This window comes from Akebia trifoliata, chromosome 4, assembly GCF_017979445.1.
Source record: "Akebia trifoliata isolate Shusen 1 chromosome 4, ASM1797944v1, whole genome shotgun sequence".
Classification (NCBI taxonomy): domain Eukaryota; kingdom Viridiplantae; phylum Streptophyta; class Magnoliopsida; order Ranunculales; family Lardizabalaceae; genus Akebia; species Akebia trifoliata.
Genome location: NC_141378.1, coordinates 35465887 through 35488080, shown reverse-complemented (window position 1 = coordinate 35488080; position 22194 = coordinate 35465887). Strand labels below are relative to the sequence as shown.

Below are 22194 nucleotides of genomic sequence, written 5' to 3'. Positions count from 1 at the left end.
TAGATAAGTTCAAGAATGGCTATACTCTGTGAAGAATTGAAATATAGATTAAACAATCTTAATTAAATCAGTATTTTCATTAATGATCTTTGGTTACGTTCAATGATTAAACGGCTCCACTTTCCGATCTATGAGCAATGACTTGCTACATGGATTGAGTTAGATTCAGAATTAATCTACATTATGGATGGTTTGTGAAGGCTACATTGAACTCTCTAATCTCCCTTTCTTTTATCTTCAACCTCTATAATTTCTGTTTTAATTCCAATTGCAAGTTAATTTTCATTTTATTTATGCAACAAATTTGTTTTGTTTTTAAAGAATCTGTTTTAAAACTCTATTTTGGTTTTTAATCGAATGAGCATTTGAATCCCAACTGTCCCTGTGGAACGAATTTGACTTACCCAAAGTCTATCTCTTTAATCTCTATTTTACACAGCAAGTTTTACAACCGATCAGTTAATCCAAAAAAGTTTGTGACATGTGGAGTGAAGAGTAGACATGGAGTTGAGTGCTTGTATTATAAGCGTTAAAGGAAAATTATTTCCTCAAAATGAAAAAATGTGCCGTTTTGATAATTTTCAATTTTCAGTGCAAGTTTTAGTATACTGCTACTTCATTTACCTTAAAACCATGATTCTCGCCATTGGAAACCATGATAACAATCACCAAAGAAATAAATAGAAAAACACAAGCAACAATACAAAATTTACCTGGCTCATACAAAAAGATTCCTTTTATAACTATGGAAAAAAATGAGATTGCAATTCCTTTTACTAATGCCACACCAACTCCTATGAAAATCACCAAAGAATTGCACACAGTTGGTGTGGCAATAGTAACTCTCTTCCTTTTATAACTAAGAAAATTGAGCCACACTAATTCTATTAATTCGGGTTTTAAAATAAGTATATATAGTTCAAATGACTTAAGCACCCTTAAGAAAAGCATTACGCAAGTGACCCTTGCACTTCATAGCTTAGCAGACTTGGCATCCATGTCATACTCCCCCAAAAAATAATTGTGTCAATTGTTCTTTGTTGCTGTGACAAACCATACATTAATAGAATTGTTTTATACCACTAATCTTTGGAAATGTTAAAAAGCATTTCACCAGTTTTTTAAACCTAACACTTCATCCAAAAGGCTTTCTAGTTAGATATTTCCATTCTATGACCTATAGATAGTATGGATAATCTGAATTCCAATACAATGAAAATCTTAGCACAATATAATATGATAAATAAAAGACTCCTTATAATTCATAATGGGTTGAAAAAAATTAATTGGAATAAAAACTCTTGGGGCCATAACTTGGATCCATATTAATTGGAGTACATGTTTGTGGATGATTTAAAAAGTAACAAAATCAAGGATTTAAACGATGATGGAAGCTATGTGATTTAAGTTGTTATATGTTTCTATTGATACGATTATCGTATGTTAAAATACCTCACAGTTTGCAATTTAAAATATGATGAAATCACATTAATGTTTGAAACTAGCATCATTTAACTTGCTCGTATTAATGTCATGTTCGAATAAAGATTTAATGTTAACAAAGAGGTTTCTAAGTGATTAAATCAATTAAAAACTGTCACCTGTCCATAAAAAAGGGGAAAAGGCGGGAGATCACGAGTTAAACAGTTGAGTGTATTGGATTTTACTCTTTTAGCATATACATGGTTATCTAGGGCTGGCAATGGGTTGGATAAAGCATATATCCATATCCTTATCTAACTCTATATCTGGATTCCTAATCCGACTTATTACCCACTTTTGCTAAGGATATTCATATACGATTATTTATCCAATTTTTTAAAGGATATCTATATCCGACTTGTACTCAAATTTCAAATAGATATGCGAGTACGATATATACCTCATTGTGAAAATGACGGAAGAACCTTAATTTTGGATTATATATATAGCTGTAAGCATATTATTCTTGATTTGGAATATTTGAATCCAAACACCAAACAAATGAGGTACAAAATCCAAAATGTTTCAAGGTCTAAGATCGACCCGAACAGCTAAAGAAACATAATCTATGGCTTAAGGGGCAAATGCAGAAACAATGGGACTTCTTACAACATGCTTCCCATTAATCTCATACCAGCTCAGATACCCATAATTCCCAAAGTAGTCACTCTCTGCCCTAAAACCTCCCAAATCAATCTCAACTCCTACTGTGAACTCAGCTTTGCTATACTGACCTCTGAAGGATATTGTGTCAGGCTCCACAGTAATTTTCATACCCGTTGGAGCCCACACCACCGCACGATAAAGCGATCGAGAATCATCAACGTTTGTCAACACCCTCTTAAACGTGTAGCTTGTCGTGTTGGTATTGTTTAGAATGACAATGAATGATGGATAATTAAGGTCGAGATTACTCTGTTCACAACCGTAATTCCAAGTCCTAGTAATAATCCGAATTTGATCGTTTGTGTAGTTTAGCCCACATAAGAAATTGATGTAGTCTTTAGCCTCAATATCATAAACAAGACCAGGGTCTAAGGCTTTGTTTGGGTTTATATGACCTGCCCCGAAATCAAGTGGGGTCCCCGATGTTCCGGTAGTCATATCAATGATCCCACTGTTTGTATTATCGAGAATATCTGCTGTAGTCATCATTGCAGATCGGATGGCAGCAGCGCTCCAATCACGATGAGCTGATTTCAGCAATGCTGCCACACCAACTGCGTGGGGTGAGGCCATGGATGTACCAGACGCTAGAGCGTAATCTGTAAGCAAGTAATCGTTCCCAATTGGTGCAAATCCCCTATTAGGCACCCAAGCTGCCAATATATCAACACCGGGGGCTAATATATCGGGTTTTAAGATCCATGGGGATCTACGGTCAGGCCCACGCGATGAGAAGTAGGCCACCTGAGGAGCTGGTTTAGTTCCCAATACTGTAATCCTAAACTTGATGTCCACAGTAGGCGGTTGGGTCGCCTTGCTTAGATATTCCTCAACCACCTTTCCATCGTTTAGGCTTATAGCCACGAACGGCATAAAGAAATCATCGGGGTGCATGAATTGAGCTGAATCAGTAGCAAAGATTGCTCCTGCAGCACCTGTTCTATTTACTTCATATATTTGTGCATAAATATTCGATTCATCATTGAATTTGCAGAAAACTATCTTATCGAAGACATCTTTTGGATCGAGAGCTCCACAATTCTCCTTGCTTATATTGCCAAGTCCATAATATAAGGGAACACCTGATACAAACAAGTCCTCAGGATAAATTGATCTTCCTTTGATTGTTACATCACCTTCACCAAGCGTCACATGAGCAATATAGTCTCTATCGATAGTCCCTGCACCCACTGTTGTGATCCAAGGAGCACCATTAAGGATAGTGTAGGCATGAGGGCCGCTGTTCCCGGCAGAACAAGAGACAAAGATGCCTTTCTTCATGGCTGCAAATGCGCCCAATGCAATTGGGTTGTTGTAAAATGGTGTTTCAAAGAAACCCAATGACAATGACATTAGATCGACCCCATCTTCTATGGCTTGGTCCATGCCAGCCAATGTGTCGCTCGCGGCAGAGTCATAAGTATCATTCAAGAACAAAACTTTGTACATGGCGAGCCGGGCAAGTGGGGCAACTCCAACTGCCGTACCCTTTGCATACCCAAAGTAGTCGGCATTTGGGACACGAGATCCCGCAGCAGTTGAGGATGTGTGGGTGCCATGTCCATAGAAGTCCCTAGGAGAATCATAATCATCGGTGGTCGATATGTTTAGGCCACGTTGCTTCATGCCTTTACTAAAAGACCGAGCACCAATCAGTTTCCGATTACAATATGAAGAATTGAACTCTGTTCCTGTCTCACATGTGCCGCGCCATCGTTGGGGTACTGGTGGCATGCCACGATCATTGAAACTCTCACTTTCGGGCCAGATTCCAGTGTCAATAATACCAATGATCATATCATCCCCAAATCCTCCCTTAGGCCATAATCCAACATGTTTTTTAAGGCCTAGAAAATTTGGGGTGTGGGTGGTGTGGAGTTGGCCAAATGTCTCTGGATATGTGGCGACATGGCCTGGCATTTGCTCCAGTTGAGCGAGCTGTGATTGGGACAACACGGCACTGAACCCATCTATGACATGATTATAAGTATAGAGATGGGTTGGGGCAATGACATCGGGTGCTGATAGCGAGGAGAGTGTTGACGTGTACCAGTTATGGTGCGTCGAGAAGGGGGCCGGCATGGCTGATTTGTCCATGTGGATGATGTATGTTCCACGTGGATCCATGGTGGAAGATGATGTGGCAATGTGAGAGAAAAGGAAGAGAGAGAAGAGAAGGTTGAAAGTGATGATGTGGTCCATGGTTAGGGACATATGGAACATTGGTTGCATGTGTTATGATCAGTTCAACAACATACCTATTTATAAGAAGTCGTCCAATCTAATGGGGTTAAAGAAACCGATTGAAATGACCTGTATAGACTAAACTAAGTTTATAATTATTGTTTTAATATCTATGGCTTAAGCTAAGTTTCTTTGTTGTTGCATGGTTTGTCTAATACAAATTAAATGATTTGGCGAAAAAACCAAACAAAGTTTAATTAATCCGTCGTAGAAAACAATATTTTGCTAGGAAATGGGCAAAATTTTTACACCTGGCTGCTGTCAACCTGTCATCACGCTCCTTATCTTGAGATTGGTAGCGTAGGCTTAAAAGAAAGATACATATTTTCAAATAAGTATTGATTGATGTTATTGTAAATACCTATAAGATTATAAGTGTTAACAGAACTATCATATGGTACTGGCAAATTGTTATTTTAAGTGTTGACAAATCTTTTGTATATGTGAAATATCTGTCAACACTTGGAACACTTTCGATATTTGCGATGATCTAATAATTATATGAGAAAGTTCTCTATAATTAAAATATAAAACACTACTACACAAACGAATTTTGTTTCTCTGTCTTGCACACACACACACACATATATATATACACTGTATCATCGCCATAGTGCATCTATGATATTTCTTCACATTTAGGTTTAACATCAATTAGATAGGGATGGGAACAGTTGATCATATAAAATAAAAAAACATGCAATCCCAACCATCATATTGGGAACAGTTGAGTTGTTTTCCATATTGGTCCATGGATTCCAACCTTTAAGTATATTAGGTTGATTTGAGGTGATTGCCTTTCCATATATTTTGGTTCTATGTCATAAATCCATTTGACTAATATATTCACATCCAGAATTTCAATGAGTTTTTATCCCCTATGTATGGGTGGCGTTCGGGAGCCAAAGTTAGGGAGCGAACACGTTTGTCCTAAGTGACTTAAAAGTTTTGGATTGAGCTGATTTTTTGTGAGGATAATCCCTATGATGAGGAGATCATCCTCACCAAAAATCAGTCAAAATTAAAATTTCTAAGTCCATCAAAAGTGATTTACAAATTTTCGGGAAAGTGATTTACTAAGGGAATGCAAGATCAGATTTTTGTAGTACTTTTTTTCGAGCAGTTCCCTGTAATGCAATTAGACGGTTGAGACAGCACCACTTGCCAGTTCATTTTCAAAGCCGTATATAAGACTTTGAAGAAAAAATTTAACAATTTTTTTTTTAATAAAATCTGATCCCTAGTTATGATCATTTTATAACTGATGTGGTCGTTTTTGCTTTTTTAACATGGTCTCTCAACTATGTACTACAGAGGATCCGCTCTGAGGGGATGTATTCCAACTCGTAACGACGGAAAAAAACCCCATTTTGAAAAAAAGTAAGATTATGGAATAGAATAATGCTGGAGTAACACTGAAATGCATGTCATGGGGGACATTTGTGACGTAGATGTGTGTCAGAACCATAGATGCTTTTCATCGAGATCGTACTGTCCCCCCACAATCTACATTTCAATGTTACTCCAGCACAACCCTATGTATATTACCGAAAGAGTGCTTTAATTAAACAAAAATAAACTGGGATATGATGCACAACCAACCCCTTCATTTATGTTAAAACCATGTTTCCCGTTAATTGTGCCAATTAAGGTGAAATGGATCGGGTCAGACCTGAAATATGAATCATTCCGATCTTATAATCATGGATCCAAATCAAGGATTTGGGTTTTGATAATGACCTAATCCCATAAGAAAGTCATGTGATATTTTATTGGATTGGTTCTAGATCAACCATATCTTCCAATCCCATAGGAATGCATGGTATGATAATGTGTTTTAAAATTTTTAAAAATGCATGTTTATATTTTATATATTTTATATTATTTGGTGGGTGACAACTTGTTACATACCAATCTAATTGAAACCTGGTCAATCCATTTATAGCCCTATTCATAGTCAATCCCTATGAGTGGCAAATGAGGGGGTTTGAACTCAACACCTCCCCCTTTTTGAATGGAGGCCCTAACCACATTATGATTTTTTATTTTTTATTTTTAAATAATAGAAGGTAGATTGAAAGATGCTTAGTCACAAGATCATACTTTTATTTAGGTAAAATTATTTAAATTATAAAATGCTAGAAGTCTCTTCTTTTCTCAAAGTCTTATTCTACATTATATATAAAATACAAAATCCTTTTTGATCCAGCTGATTTATATTGAATTAAAATATCATCTGAATCATCGTTGTCAAGCGAGACGACGTGTGAGATGATTCACCATAACTATATGTATCCATTTGAATGATACTAAGATCGATCTCAGATGAATTTAAAATCATGGCTCCAATAGTATAGGATTCAGACTCATTTAGAGGGACGCAAAATATATTATTGTGAAGCTAAAGTGGTTATGAACATTGCAGAAGTTCAAAACTTAAATTTTCTATTATATGGCTCTGATGATATTGTTCCTAAAAATACTTTCCTATTTGCATTTTTGTTTGATGTACTAATAAATATCTTTTGGATATAAATTTTGTTCCTCTCATTTGAGGGAGAAGAGAGAAGTAAATAAGAGTACCAAACTATTGACAAAAGCTTAGATCGATTGTGATTGGAGTATATCATTCATCGACGATTAGAAAGGTAAAAGGACCAATGATTTTATTAAGCAATGACACAAGGTGTGTGATTTAAATTTGCCATTTTTTTCCTATTGATTCGATTGTCTCATGTTCCAAGATTTGTTAGTCTTAAGATTTTAAAACTTGATCATGAAATCATATTAACGTTTGAAATTAGTACCCCTTGGCTTTCTTATGGAATGCATGGGACACAAGATCAACAAATCAGATTGTTAAACTGTTAAACGAAGATAAGGCTACCACATGTTCTATGAAAGATAAATTGTATTGGTTAAACGTGAGAAAAAAACATGAAGAAAATAAGGGTGACCTTAAGTTAACAAACCCTTGTATCCAAACACAAACAAAGACATTAGTATCTTAACCATCTACCTGTGAAAAATACGAAATAACAAAGATAACTGAAATGCCCAAAATACAAGGATTTATGTGATTCGATAGTGTGCCTACATCCATAGAACAAAACAAGAACAATCATACGGATCTTAATTTATAATACGAAGAGTTACAAAACAAGTAAAACTCCGCAAAACTCCCCCCCCCCCCCCCCTTCTCTATGCGTAGTGCAACAGAATACAAGACATTTACACAACCAACAATATTTAAATATCACACCTTATTAGGAACTAACAATAACACCACCAACAACAATAATTTATTACAATCACCAGTCGCCTGAAGTCCTAAAACACAAAAACTGTGGCTTAAGGGGCAAAGGCAGAAACAATGGGACTTCTAACAACATGCTTCCCATTAACCTCATACCAGCTAAGGTACCCATAATTCCCTATGTAATCACTCTCTGCTCTAAAACCTCCCAAATCAATCTCAACTCCTACTGTAAACTCTGCTTTGCTGTATTGACCACTGAAGGATATTGTCTTGGGCTCCACCGTTATTTTCATACCTGTTGGAGCCCACACCACTGCACGATAAACTGATCGAGAATCATCAACATTCGTCAACACCCTCTTAAACATGTAGCTTGTCGTGTTCGTATTGTTAAGGATGACAATGAATGATGGATAATTAAGGTCGAGACTACCCTTCTCACAGGGGTAATTCCATGTCTTGGTAATAACACGAATTTGATCGCTTGTGTAGTTTAGCCCACATAAGAAATTGATGTAATCTTCAACCTCTATATCATAAACAAGTCCAGGATCTAAGGCCTTGTTAGGGTTTATATGGCCTGCCCCGAAATCAAGAGGGGTCCCCGATATTCCGGTGGTCATATCGATGATCCCACCATTTGAATTATCGAGCACATCTGCTGTGGTCATCATAGCAGATCGGATGGCAGCAGCACTCCAATCACGGTGGGCTGATTTCAACAATGATGCGACACCAACAATATGGGGTGAGGCCATGGATGTACCGGACACAATAGCAAAATCATTAAGCAAGTAATCATTTCTGATGGGTGCATGTCCCCTATTAGGCACCCAAGCTGCCAAGATATCAACACCAGGGGCTAATATATCTGGTTTCAAGATCCATGGCGATCTACGATCAGGCCCACGCGAAGAAAAGTAGGCCACCTGAGGAGCTGGTTTAGTACCCAACACTGTAATTTGAAACTTGATGTCCACAGTAGGCGGTTGGGCCACCTTGCTTAAGTACTCCTCCACGACCTTTCCATCATTCGGGCTTATAGCCACGAATGGCATGAAGAATTTACTGGGCCGCAAGTACTTCCCCATATCGGTAGCAAAGATTGCTCCTGCAGCACCTGTTCTATTCACTTCAAACAATTGTTGATACATATTCCATTCGTCGTTGAATTTGCAGAAAACTATCTTATCGAACACATCTTTTGGGTCTAGAGAGTATAATCCGCAACTCTCCTTGCTTGTATTGCCATGTCCATAATACAAGGGAACACCTGATACTAACAAGTCCTCAGGATAAGCAGATTTTCCTTTGATTGTTGCTTCACCTTCACCAAGTGTCACATAAGCAATATAGTCTCTATCAATAGTCCCCGCACCCACTGTTGTGATCCAAGGAGCACCATTAAGGATAGTGTAGGCATGAGGGCCGCTGTTCCCGGCAGAACAAGAGACAAAAATGCCTTTCTCCATGGCTGCGAATGCTCCCAACGCAATTGGGTTGTTGTAAAATGGTGATTCTGGGAAACCCAAAGACAATGACATTAGATCGACCCTGTCTTCTATGGCTTGGTCCATACCAGCCAATGTGTCACTCGCTGCAGAGGAAAATGTATCATTAGAGAACAGAACTTTGTACATCGCAAGCCTAGCAAGCGGAGCGACTCCAATTGCTGTACCCTTAGCATAGCCAAAGTAGTCAGCATTGGAAACCCGAGATCCAGCAGCGGTCGAGGAAGTATGGGTTCCATGCCCAAAGAAGTCCCTCGGAGAATCATAATCATCAGTGTTTGATATTGTTAGGCCCCGTTGTTTCAAACCTTTGCTAAAAGACCGAGCACCGATGAGTTTTCTATTACAATGTGAAGAATTGAACTCCGTTCCTGTCTCACATGCACCACGCCATCGATCAGGTACTGGTGGCATGCCACGATCATTGAAACTCTCACTTTCGGGCCAAATTCCCGTGTCAATAATACCTATGATCATATCATCACCAAATCCTCCTGCGGGCCATAATCCAACATGTTTCTTTAAGCCTAGAAAGTTTCGAGTATGGGTGGTGTGAAGTTGACCGAATGTTTCAGGGTATGTGGCAACATGACCTTGCATTTTTTCTAGCTGATTTAGTTGTGATTGGGACAGCACGGCGCTGAACCCATTCATGACATGGTTGTAGGTGTAGAGATGGGTTGGGGGACTGACATCTGGTGCCGATAGAGAGGAGAGCATTGAAGTGTACCAACTATGGTGGGTCGAGAAAGGGGCTGGCATAGCTGATTTGTCCATGTGGATGATGTAGGTCCCACGTTGGTCCATGGTGGTAGATGATGTGGCAATTTGAAAGAGAAGGAAGAGAGAGAAGAGAAGATTGAAAGTGGTGATGATGTGGTCCATGGTTAGGGAAATTAATGGAACAATATTGGTTGCATAGGTTTGTATTCGACAACATACATATTTATATGGTCTTCAAAGCTAACTTATGGGGTTAAAGAAATCGATTGAAATGAGTTGTAATGACTAATATAAATTTATATTATTGTTTGGATGTTAATGTCTTAAGCGGAGTGTCTTTATTCTTCCTTGGCTTTTCTAATACAACTTATTGAATTGGCGACACAACCAATCCGGTGTAGAAAACAATATTTTGTTAGGAGCTGGAAAAGTTCTTTACATCTGGCTGCCGTCAACTTTACATAATCCTCCTTTATCCTGTTAAGTTTAGTCCCACATCAGACACAACTTGTCTTGTCTCTCTCTCTTTATAAGTTTCTGGGCTTCTCTACTCATTCCTCATTGATTTTGAGTTTGACTCCCAAAATTATATAAATGCATTAGTAAGTATAAAAATTTTAGGCTTTCGCATGGGCTTTATTATAAAGCCATCCCCAACCCCCCAAACCAACACACACAACACACACACACAAATAAAAGTTGGCCAATTGGAAAAAAATCAAAGTTGGATAATCTTAGTCCATTGGAGTAAAACCAAACACAAGAAATGTGGTTTCCAATCAAGAATTAGGTGTAACTAGAACCCAAGCACCATGATGGCCTTGAACGGCAAGGAACGATCTCACAAGGATTCAAGCGTTTACTTCTGAGTATGTAATGTCTTGACACGTGTTAATGGTAAGGTGGGTAAGAGTATGGGAGTCCTGATTTTCTCACTTACCTATGAAAGACATCCCCCTAATTCTCATGACGTGGCATGTTTAAGAATCATAGATTTATGTCCTTGGGATACACAACTGCATCATGCAAATAAATCTATGGTTCTTAAAACATGTCGCGTCAGGAGAGTTAGTGGGGGGGTGTTTTCCAGAGGTCAATTAGAAAATCATTATTCTTAATGACAAGGATGAAGAACAAGTTAATTGGTTTAGAGGAGAAAATTCAAGGAATTTTTGTTAGAGGTTATCATTTCTCATTTTTTGTATGAGTCAAGAGGTAATGTAATTCATTTAAAAATTTAGAGTATCTCAAATATTCAACAAAATACCTAATGCTCCCTTGACCTTGGTCTTCCCCAATATAATAATGTAAAATGACTTCATTACCCTCGCTTTCAACTTGAAACTGAAGTCCCTTTGATTACTTTTTCAACCTCTTGGGTAAGAGTTTTTACCTTATTTTTAATCTTAAGATTAATGTACTATAATTTACAAATCTAAAGAATCTGGGTGTCAAAATCTTTCTCAAATATTCCCCAATTTGATAGAGGGGTTCCAAATCACCCAAAAAAATTAAGGAGGGCCACATCACCAAATTGAAAACATATGAGGGGTATCTAAAATATTAACTAATATTTAGAGAGGAGTGTATAAACTACTTAAAAATTGCGGGGTGGGCAAAAAATTGAAGGATGAGGGAGGGTGGAGACAACTAGGTCAACGATTTATCTAAATTACAAAGGGCACCTCAACAAATCATCAAAACAAATAGGTATCCACTTAACCCAAAATATTGAAGGGGGGGGGTTACCCCTGTAGACAACCCACTTTGCCTAAATGGAGCTCGAGAGCTCAATAAAGATTACAGAAGTAGGGCTTGGGCTGAGAGTGTTACACTAAAGGTTCAAAGGCCCACCAGGAAGGGAACAACCATGGCCCACAAGCCTTGCAAACAAACCCATTAACTCGTCATGTCGGTACCTTAGGTATCGACACCTAGAGATAGCAGAATTTTTCTCCTCTCTCCACGTCACCTATCGATAGTACTGCCTTTGGGCGGACTACTTCACTTTTCAGTCCACTAAGCCTTCTTTTTCTTGGGAGTACAAGCCCTTTAAGCACTTTGACCCTAATTTAACCTTTCCTAGCACTGTACCCTTGGGTCTAAGGTATTTTTGTCAAGTCTCTCAACTTTGACCCTTGTCTTTTCTACCTCCTACCCAACTAACTCATCTTATCTTTGAGTTCACAAACCTTTTTACCTATTTGACCTTGTCTTATCCTTTCTCAACACTGTACACCATGGTTTTAAGGTAAGTATGCCAATTCCCTCAACTTTAACTATGGTCATCTTTGATTCCCACAAGAGAATAATTACCTCGATACCCTTATTTTGTTAAGACTTATTATATGACTGATAACCAACAAACCCCTCGCCATTCTCGCATTTCAAAGCATTTTCTCCCAAGTTTAAGATAAATTGACCAAAGCCTAGGGAATTTGCCCCCTCCCCTTCCCCGAAAGAGAATTATGTAGAACTTCATTTATTTTTCACTACAAGAAAATCAATTTACAATGACGTGATTTAGCAACGGCTACATTTCAAGCATCACAATAGAGTTATTTAGTAACGGTCAACAATATGGCCATCGCAATAAATTGCCAATTTTCCGGAGCTTTTTAGTTGGAAAAAGTATATTTATTAATGACTATATATAATGATGGCCACTTCCTTTCTCATCCTAAATTATGAATCACCGATGGCCACACCAAGGGTCCGTCGCAATATGTTATTATTTTTTGAGGATAGGATTTTTTTTTTAAAAAGGGTTATAGTGATGGTTTTTAAATTTCCTTTCACTAAATAATGAATCAACGACACCCATACAAAGTGACCATCGCAATAGGTTTTTAATTTTTTGAAACTTTAATTTACTAGAATTTTTTTTAACACAACCGGTTACAGCGACGACTTTTAGCTACTCATCGCTATATGATAGATCACCAATAAAAACCAGATAAAAAAATTTGTCCATGAATTAATTAGAGAAAATATATGTAATCAATTAAATTCTAATCTACCACACACCGTGAACTCTCACTTTTCAAATACACCGAAACATTTTGAATTCAATTTAAAATAATTAATAAACCTAATTTTTAAAATTTATTCTTCTCCACTCATTCTTTAAAGATGGCCAATAATCACAAGATCCTACAATCTACAAACCTGGAGTGAGCGAAAGAGTTACCATGAGATTTCCAAATTTACGTCAATTCGTATTGAGGTCTACTGTGGCGACAAAAGCTTATTTTTATTCTTCTTTCATTTTATTTTAATTTCCCTTAATTTTTTGAAGAAACCATCTGTTTTGAACAAAATTCTTCCTTGGAAGACTTGGTTATTTAAATTTAAAAGAAAAAAAACCCATTTTAATAAATATTTAAGACACCAGGGTGTTTGGTTCAGATTCTAGAATCTAATTCTAACTAATAATCGGATTCTAGAATCCGATGTATTATTTTGTTTGGATTATCGAACTGATTTTTTTATAATTAGGAATCAAAATCATAGAGAATCAGAAACAGTTCTAAGGCTGCTTCTCACAAACTATCTACTGTTACGATCTTCAAATACATCTTGCAATAATACTAATAATAATAATGATAATACTAACAAAATCAACAACAATTATAATAGTATAATAATAACTAATAATAATATTATAATAATAATAATAATAATAATATCAATATCAAAATAATTAATTATATTTAAATTATAATTAATAACAATAGTGGTAGGGATATTATCAAAAGCAACAATCATAATAATAATAATAACTATTATTAATAATAATACTTTTATATATATAATTATTTATAGTTATAGTTAACAGCAACAACAATAGTTAAAAAATATATATATATAGTAGTGGTAATAATAATAATAGCTTGAAAACTAATTGAAAATGATCTAAATGTCCTCCTTTTAAACTCTTTCAAAAAATCTTAGATTTTTTCTCTCAAAAATCCATTATTTTCAATCTTTGGACATGTAGTTTTACTCTCATTTTCAATCTCAAAAAATATAATTAGACAATATTTTCCCACAAGATTAATTTTCAAAAACATTATTAGTCAAATGAGATTTTGAATTAGGAAAATCAATTTCTATAATCTTATTTTGAAAATCCATAATCAGAATCAAGAATTAAGTTCTACAATCCGAACCAAAAACCCCCCAATGTTTTCAAATTGATTACATGCCCTTCGATCACAATCTATGGTGAAAGACACCTTTTAAAATTTACAAATAAATGTATTGGAAGTATTAAATGTTTCGTAATGTTTTGGGAATGTTTAAGTATCGTTCTACTTTTAAAAAAAAAAAAAAAATCAAAACGAGATTTTAATCAATGATTTTATGTTCCCTCTTCATTACATTTTTGATTTCCCATTTGAATTGAACCAAATCCCCCCTAAAGGATTTAATATAAACTCCCAAATCAAGAGTACTTCCATATACTAGCATTACTTTCTGATTACGATTCCTAATTCCTTTCAAATATAAATTCCTAAGAAACCAATCCAAGTAAGGTAAAATTTGTTATCGCTCTCACATTTAAAATAATTTTGCACCAAAGCATCAATATGCACCGTGAGTAAAATACCCATCGTCGTAAATTCCTTGGGAGGGGTCATTCTAAATCCTAACTAAATATGAGTCTAAGGTCAGAGAAATTTTATCGAAGTAAAAGAAAAAAACAATACTAATAATAATAATTAACAATGGAATGCATTCATTTAAAAAAAAAAAAAAATTACTGATTGTCGCCACACTAATCATTATATTGTTTTTTGTGTGATTAAAAGAAAATTCATGTCACGATTTAGGTTACCTTATTTATTTTTCAATTGGAGAAATGATGAATGATCGTGGAACACGTGAGGAAGCACGGGAATATTTTATGTTAAAAACCATTTAAATGTTTTTATTTTAAAAAAGAAAAAAAGAAATTCCTTCAATATTTTATGATAGAAAAATTTCCCACCTTATAATAATTTATTTCATTATATTAGGACAATAGACCTATCTGATTTAGTCCACAAATATTAAAAGGTCAAGGCCTACCAACGAGTGTGTGTTCCCTTTAATAGTCAGAGCATTAGCTAACCTTTGAAAAATCATCAAACGGTCAGTGAGAATTGATCTAAGAAAGGAATACAGATCTACGGCTAAAGATCAACTTATTCTTAAAACAAATCTTTTAACTGGCACGTGTATCACATTCCAGGGACGGGTAGGTGGGCATGGGTTGTTTTAATATTTTTGGTAAATTTTAGTACCCGTCTCTGTCGGTAGCCCTGACCTCAAAAAGGATAGTTCGCTTTACACTGCAAAAATTCACGTTTAGGATTTGGCCTACAGATCTCAATCTTTTTAGCACCGCTCATCGATCCGAATAACTGATAGAGCCAATACAAACTTGTCTCACTAGTGAGTCAAATCGATTGGATCCAAAATTAAAATATTAAGTGGGTATTTTTATTCTATTATTTTACTTTCTTTTCAAATCAGATATATTCAACCTAAAAATATATATAATTTTTTACTATTTGATTTGAATTTTAAATTTGACTTTCGCTTTTCAAAGTAATAGATCAAGTAAAAAAGAATAGGGATATTTACAAAAAAGTGATAAACTTTTGATGAATTTATGATTCTGACACATTATTCATTTTAATTATTAAAACGTGAATGATAGCAAATTCAGAGTTTTGAAGTGACTATTTTTCGAGTGGAAATTGTCACTTTAAAACCTTCGAATTTGTTATCATTCATGTTTATGTAATCAAAATGATCAATGAACTGGAATGGTAAATTCTTCTAACTCAACTCATGAAATGGTAATTCACTCGAAAGAATATCTCTTATTTTATTTTATTTTTAAATTTGATCTAGGCCATGATCTTTGAAATGTTGTGTAATTTTTTTTTTTTCCCATTCGAACAATTCATGTGATCTAACAACTTGAATCCTTGTAAATTTGTAAAACTTGTTTAACTCATTTTGCAATAACTTTGAAGATAAGGACATTTAAATAATTTTCTATTAGTTTTTAAGAGACGACCTTAACAGCTTCAAAACACAAGAGGTGTCTCAAACATTCACCAAAACATGAATTAATTTAAAAATCTCCCAAAAAATTGGACGGGACCGTTCACAAACCCAGCCAAGTTGCTTAGATCATCAGTCAAGCCAGTTGAATTGGGCAGATCAATTGGGTTTTCCCAAAAATATAGCTTTTGTTTTCATTTGACTTAGCCCATATAAGTTTATCAAAGGTGCCCAATTGATTGTATATCATAGGATATTTTTAGGGAGAGATGGTCAAAATCTTACTTTAATAAAATAACAAATTTGTGCCTCCTTTGATGTCTATGTGGGCTTGGCATAATTTTTCTTTGAAGAAGAATTAATTCCCTCAATAAAAAAGAGAATTTTTATTTGCACACTAACGTTTACTTATAACATATTTATTAATGAAATTGTACATTGCACACAAAATAACATTAAATTGGCAATAAAAACATCTTTTAAGGTTTCTTTGAAAATGTTTATTAGGAAAATCCCAAATAAAAGAGAAAGGGAGCCAATAAGAAATAAGGAGAGAGAGAGAGAGAGATGACTGGGTAGAGGAAGAGAAGAAGATAGGTTGAATGAGATTAAATTCAAAATTCCTATTAAAAACCATCAAAGATTTCAAATTTTGTTTTTTTTTCTTTTTTCAAACTAAATAATAATTGGGAATCTTATATTTCAAAAATCCTAGATGAATTGAGCTCTCCAAAAAACATCATCATTTCCTTATTTCTCACACACTTTGTAGAAATCATTTTGAGGAGATAAAAATGGGTTCAATTTCTCTCTAAAGAGTGCAATTGGAAAATAAGAATGAGTGAGATGCGTAAAAAGATGAAAAATCAGTTATTTTAATCAAAACAAACCATTTAATCTCGTGGCATCCAAATAAAACACACCATAACTTTGAAACTCTTCACACCATAATAGAAGCGGGTGTTAGTCAGTCAATTAGCTAATCTCGTGGCATAAAAAAAAAAAACATAATCCAATGCCATGGGAATGCGGAAGACAAAATTCTAAAAATTTTGAAGAAAAACAAATAAATAAATAATATTTTTTACTATTGAATTCTAGTTTTAAAATTGAGGTTTGGTTGGAGTTTGATACACATCCACTTGTAAAATCTTGGATTAAATTTATAAAAAAAAAAAATCACTATTTTTAAAATTTATTTATTTGAATATGAATTCATTCATGAAATCTAGGCGGCTGTGATGTTGGATTGCCAACTTAGTAATTCATTTGAGCTCAATGAATTTTAATAAGATTTGAAATCTTAAGGAAGAAAAGTGTGTCTCTCTTTATGATATAAAGAGAGTAAGTCACCTACAAAATATTAACTTAATAAAATTTCAAATCTTCATTAAGAGGTCACTGACCTCAACTTGTTGCCTCCCAAAAACATTATCCAATACCACACGCAGAGACAAAATTTTAAGAATTTTAAAAGAAATTTTAAAAACAAAATTATTGATTTTCTCATATGTTTGGCGTGCTAGTCATATCAAAATAGAAAGTAAGGAAAAAAACAAAAGAGTTCCATAAGAATATTAGTATAGAGAATCAAATGAGGTGTCGGTGTTTGGTATGTACACGTGTGGTCTTAGTACCTAAATCACGATAGTTAATCAGTCATTTTATCACGATTCATAAAATAAAAAAATAAAAAAATAAAAAACCAGAAATTCAACATGTGCGTAAATGTGTTTCACTGTTTCTAAATTGTAATATATACAAGTTAAAAAAAAGTCAAAGAATGGGAAGCGATCATGATCGTTGGATCTGCATACTTCCAAATCGGTTTTAAACTCCTCTGTTCAGCTCATCTGTTTCTGCTTTCCTTACAGTGATCCAACCATCTTCAGAAGACCAATTAGGTTTCTTCCTCGTCTCCAACTGCCTAATTCGATCAATCGAAGAAGGGATCGGCGAATATGGACCATCTAATTGATCAAATTCTACATCAAAACAAGTATAAGAATCCAATGGTTGAGATTTGATTAAATTCAAATCCAACGATCTTGGAGAACTCCATTCAGGGAAATTAAAAGCACTTGTGGGAGAAATAGAAAATGGGTTTTCCTTCTCAGGCAATGTAACAGTATCATCATCATCATCAATAACAAAATGATGATTTAAGAGCATCTCAGCCGTCCATCTCTTTTTAGGATCCCTAATAAAACACTTACTTAAGAAATCCTTCACTTCTTCACATAAATCTTCTGGAATCTCAGGCAATTCTTCCCCGAAACCGATACGAAACAATAAAGCACCAACATCAGTATCGGGTCCACACTTCCAAACCAGCTTTCCTGTGATCATCTCCAATACAACGCAACCAAGGGCCCACACATCCGACGGTGCTTCTTGTTCGTTAGAAGAAACCGATTCTGGAGACATGTATAGAGGAGTGCCTCTCATTCCATACTTCTCCCCAACTTTCTTCGCCAATCCGAAATCTGAAATTTTAACTTCTTTGGGCCCACAAACCAAAATATTCTGCGATTTGATGTCGCAATGAACGTAATTCTTGTCATGTATGCTTCGAAGACCTTGAAGAATTGATTTCGTGTAACATCGAACATCGGATTCCGACACAACACCATCTGAATTTTTTATCAATTCGGCTAAATTACCTCTTGAGGCGAATTCGAGAAGGAGATTATAAAAAATTTCACCGTTTTCGATTGTGTAATCTTCTCCAAAACAATTAAGAATTTGAGGGCAATCTTTGAAGAGTGTGAGTATCTCTTTCTCCTTTCGAAGCAAAGATGATTGAGACGCTAATGTAGATTTTACAGCCATTAATGGAGGATTTTGATTCCAATCTCTTGTTGTTGGAGTCGCTAAATATACAGAATTGAAGCTTCCCTTACCTATGATTTTCCCTCTCTTCCACTCCATCATCTTTTTTTATTCGATTCGATTCGATTCGCAGCTCTCTTGGATTTTTTTTTCTCTTTCTATGCTAATAATGAGAAAAAAAAACAGAGAATTCAAGGACTTCGATGAATCAGAATCACTCTCCAACTATAATTATAAATGGCTGAGTTTGCGCACGTGTGGAGAGTCGAGGATATTTCTGTGCACGTGCTTTTTAACTTACTTAAAAGTTGGCCATCTAATTTTGGAAACGTGGCTGATTTGATTCGCTCCAAGATTTCATGAGGGTAAATTACACTTTGACCCTACGTAGTTTCTCATAATTCCAATGTGACCCCTTAGCCTTTTGATAATTACACTTATCTTCCTTATCACACACGGTGCTATTTTACTAATTTACCCTCTCATTTAAAAATAAAAAATTGTCTTTATCCAAGCATTTAAAAGGAAAGTCATTTTATGATCTTTATAAATAATAAAAATCAATTTTTTTTTTTTACTGTTTGGTTGACCAAGTCGATCGAAGGGGGTAAGTGTAATTATTGAAATAACATATAATTATGCCAAATTATAGTGGTGATATTGTAATTTCTTCTTTCCACGAGCTTTGAGATTTTGAATTAAGATTTGAGAGCACCGTAAAAATTGCCGTTGAATTTCATTAAAATTACATATATGCCACGTAAAGCAGATGTAGAAACAATTTAGTTGACTTAGAGTTGAAAGTGGAAACGGACTATGTTTCCTGATGAGTTTCCAAGTTGTCAATTAGTTACCATTACTCACTACTTTTCGAAACCGAGTTAGGTTTTTATATAATTTATTGAACAACTATTTACGGATATCCCTCTAAAGTTGAAACAATTCCTTCCAAACCCCTTTTTTTACTAGAGTTCTTTTTCGTAGTTAGTATTTATTTTAAAATGATGAAAAGCTTACATTCATTTTATGATCATAAAAAATAAAAGTATAATACTGGATACAAAATATTCAGAATCACTAAATTATTATTATTAATTTTTTTTTTAATTTAAAAAAACCTCATTATGAGTGTCAATATGTACTCCTTTAATCAGAATCGAACCAGAATCAAAATCCAAAACCTTGATTCCGACTCCCTTTTAATTGAAATCGATTAGAATTAGGTCTAAAATTAAACCAAACCGATAAAAAAAAGTTTGATTGCATTGCCTGGAAAGGAAAATGAGGATAAGAAAAGTTTACTAAATGGACTATTAAGTGAAAAATGAGGACTTTTATTGCATTCTCTTTTTAAGAGTTTTTTATTTTATTTTAAAATTAATACATATCCTTTAAAACTCTTCAATTTTCCATATAAACTATGAACTGAAGCCTAATATGGATCATCTCTTCTTAAAATTTATTACTTGTAAAGAAGAAAACTTTAATTATTGAAAAATCATTAATTTATATCTTTAGTAGAATAAATTATAACTAAATTGATATGTAGATAATATGTTAATTTTTTTAAAGAAAAAATGCTTGTGATTTAAAATAATTTTTTCTCATTTGATTCGTTGGAATCGGAATCAATGGATACATGTGTTTCTTGGTTATTCTGATTCTGTTTATTTTAGAATTGGAACCCAAACCAACAAAAATCATAGCCCAAAATCAAGGGCGGAGCTAATAAGGAGCTAGTGGGGGCAATTGCCCCCACAGAACTTTGAGACACCCCTATGTTTTCAACTAATTACATGCCCATTTGTCCCCATTCCCTCACCTCTCTCCCCTATTTGCCCTTACACCCTCACCTCCCTCCAATTTTTGCCTTCACAGAATTTTGAGACACCCCTATATTTTCAATTAATCACATGTCCCATTTGTCCCCACTCCCTCACCTCTTCAATTTTTTGTTGATGACATTGCCTCTTGATCGGGACTTCTCAAATATTAATTAGACATGACCTAAATATCATTTTCTTCAACTTCTAACTTAAAACCTCTTAATTTCTCCTTAAAATAATTCATCTTCACTATACAACTAACCATAATTTGTCCCCACTATAGGAAAATCTTGGGTCTGCCCTTGCCCAAAATACTAAAATGGTCATGGTTCTAATTATCTTAGGAATCAGAACCAACCCATTGACAACCCTACCCCTCATTTCAAATGGATGATATACAATTTTTTACATAAATAAAATATAAAAAATAATTATAGCTTCTAATGATATTGAAGATAAAATACACTAATAAACATCAAAATTTTTTTTTTTTCTATATGTTAAAATATAAAATTATACTAGGATTGTTTACCTCCTTTTTCTTCAAGGTTCTCAATTATAATACTCAGCACAAAAAAAAAAAATGTTCTCAATTATAAAAATAAAATAAAATAAAAATAAAAATAAAAGATCACATAAAATGTTGATTTAAGTAATAGTATTTTTAAATAGTTAAAAAGTAAAATGAGGTAAGACATAACCTTTTTATTTTTTTTATTTTTTTTTTTCTTTTGGGTTTTGGAGCATGACGCTACAAATGAAAAAAAAAAAAAGAGAGGTAGTCTACAAGTATTAATTTTAGGTTTATAATATATGGTATTTTTAATTTGTCTTTTAATAAAAATAATATTTTATTGATGTTAGAAGTTTTATGTCCAGCATTGAACATTATAATTGACTTGTAGTAGTTTGTACCCAATCATCCCAAAAAGGGGCAATCTTGACATAAAAAATAAATGATTTGCACAAGATTTTGTAAAATAGTTGAAAAATACTTTAGGGAAGAATAGGCATGTGGTACTTGGATCTAGGGTTTCCCTACTAATTTTGTTAAGGGTGATTTAGACATGCCCTTCACATTTGGATAAGTAATTGATTGCCCTACGTTTTCAAATTGATGACATGCATCCATGACCTCGGTCTTGGTCTTCTCTAGCGGATTATTAAATAAAATTATTTAAATATCCCAATCTTCAGCTTTAGACAATTTCCTAAAATCAGTCATCTTCAACACGTTGGGTAAACTATTTAACCTCATTGTCAACCTTAAGGTTTATCGGATCTTTGAAAAAATAAAACACGATGTAATTACTTTTAGGTAGAAAGATCAAAGATTTTCTACGAAGAGTTGGATTTAGTATGAGGTTAAAAATAATTTACCCAAGAGATTGATAATGCCTGATTTTGTGAAAAAAAATAAAGAATTTTTTATTAGATGTTGAAGATGAGAGTATTTAGATTAGAGTCGTGGTAGAGTGGCCTCAAGGTTGAATCTCACATCTCCTGACGTAAAAGTTTATAGGAATCATAGATGCTTTTCACTTGTACCTCGATGAAAATCATTTGTAGTTCCTATACACTTTCACATCAA

The 22194-nt window shown here is 34.4% G+C and overlaps 3 pseudogenes; all 3 read right to left on the bottom strand.

Annotated features, from left to right (window-relative positions):
• Nucleotides 1-2055: 2055 nt before the first annotated feature.
• LOC147404803 (subtilisin-like protease SBT3 pseudogene) lies at nt 2056-4275 on the bottom strand (annotated as a pseudogene).
• A 3468-nt stretch (nt 4276-7743) lies between these two features.
• Nucleotides 7744-10047, bottom strand: LOC147404802 (subtilisin-like protease SBT3 pseudogene; annotated as a pseudogene).
• Nucleotides 10048-17528: 7481 nt separating this feature from the next.
• On the bottom strand, nt 17529-18963 carry LOC147404801 (mitogen-activated protein kinase kinase kinase 20 pseudogene; annotated as a pseudogene).
• Between the last annotated feature and the right edge of the window lie 3231 nt (nt 18964-22194).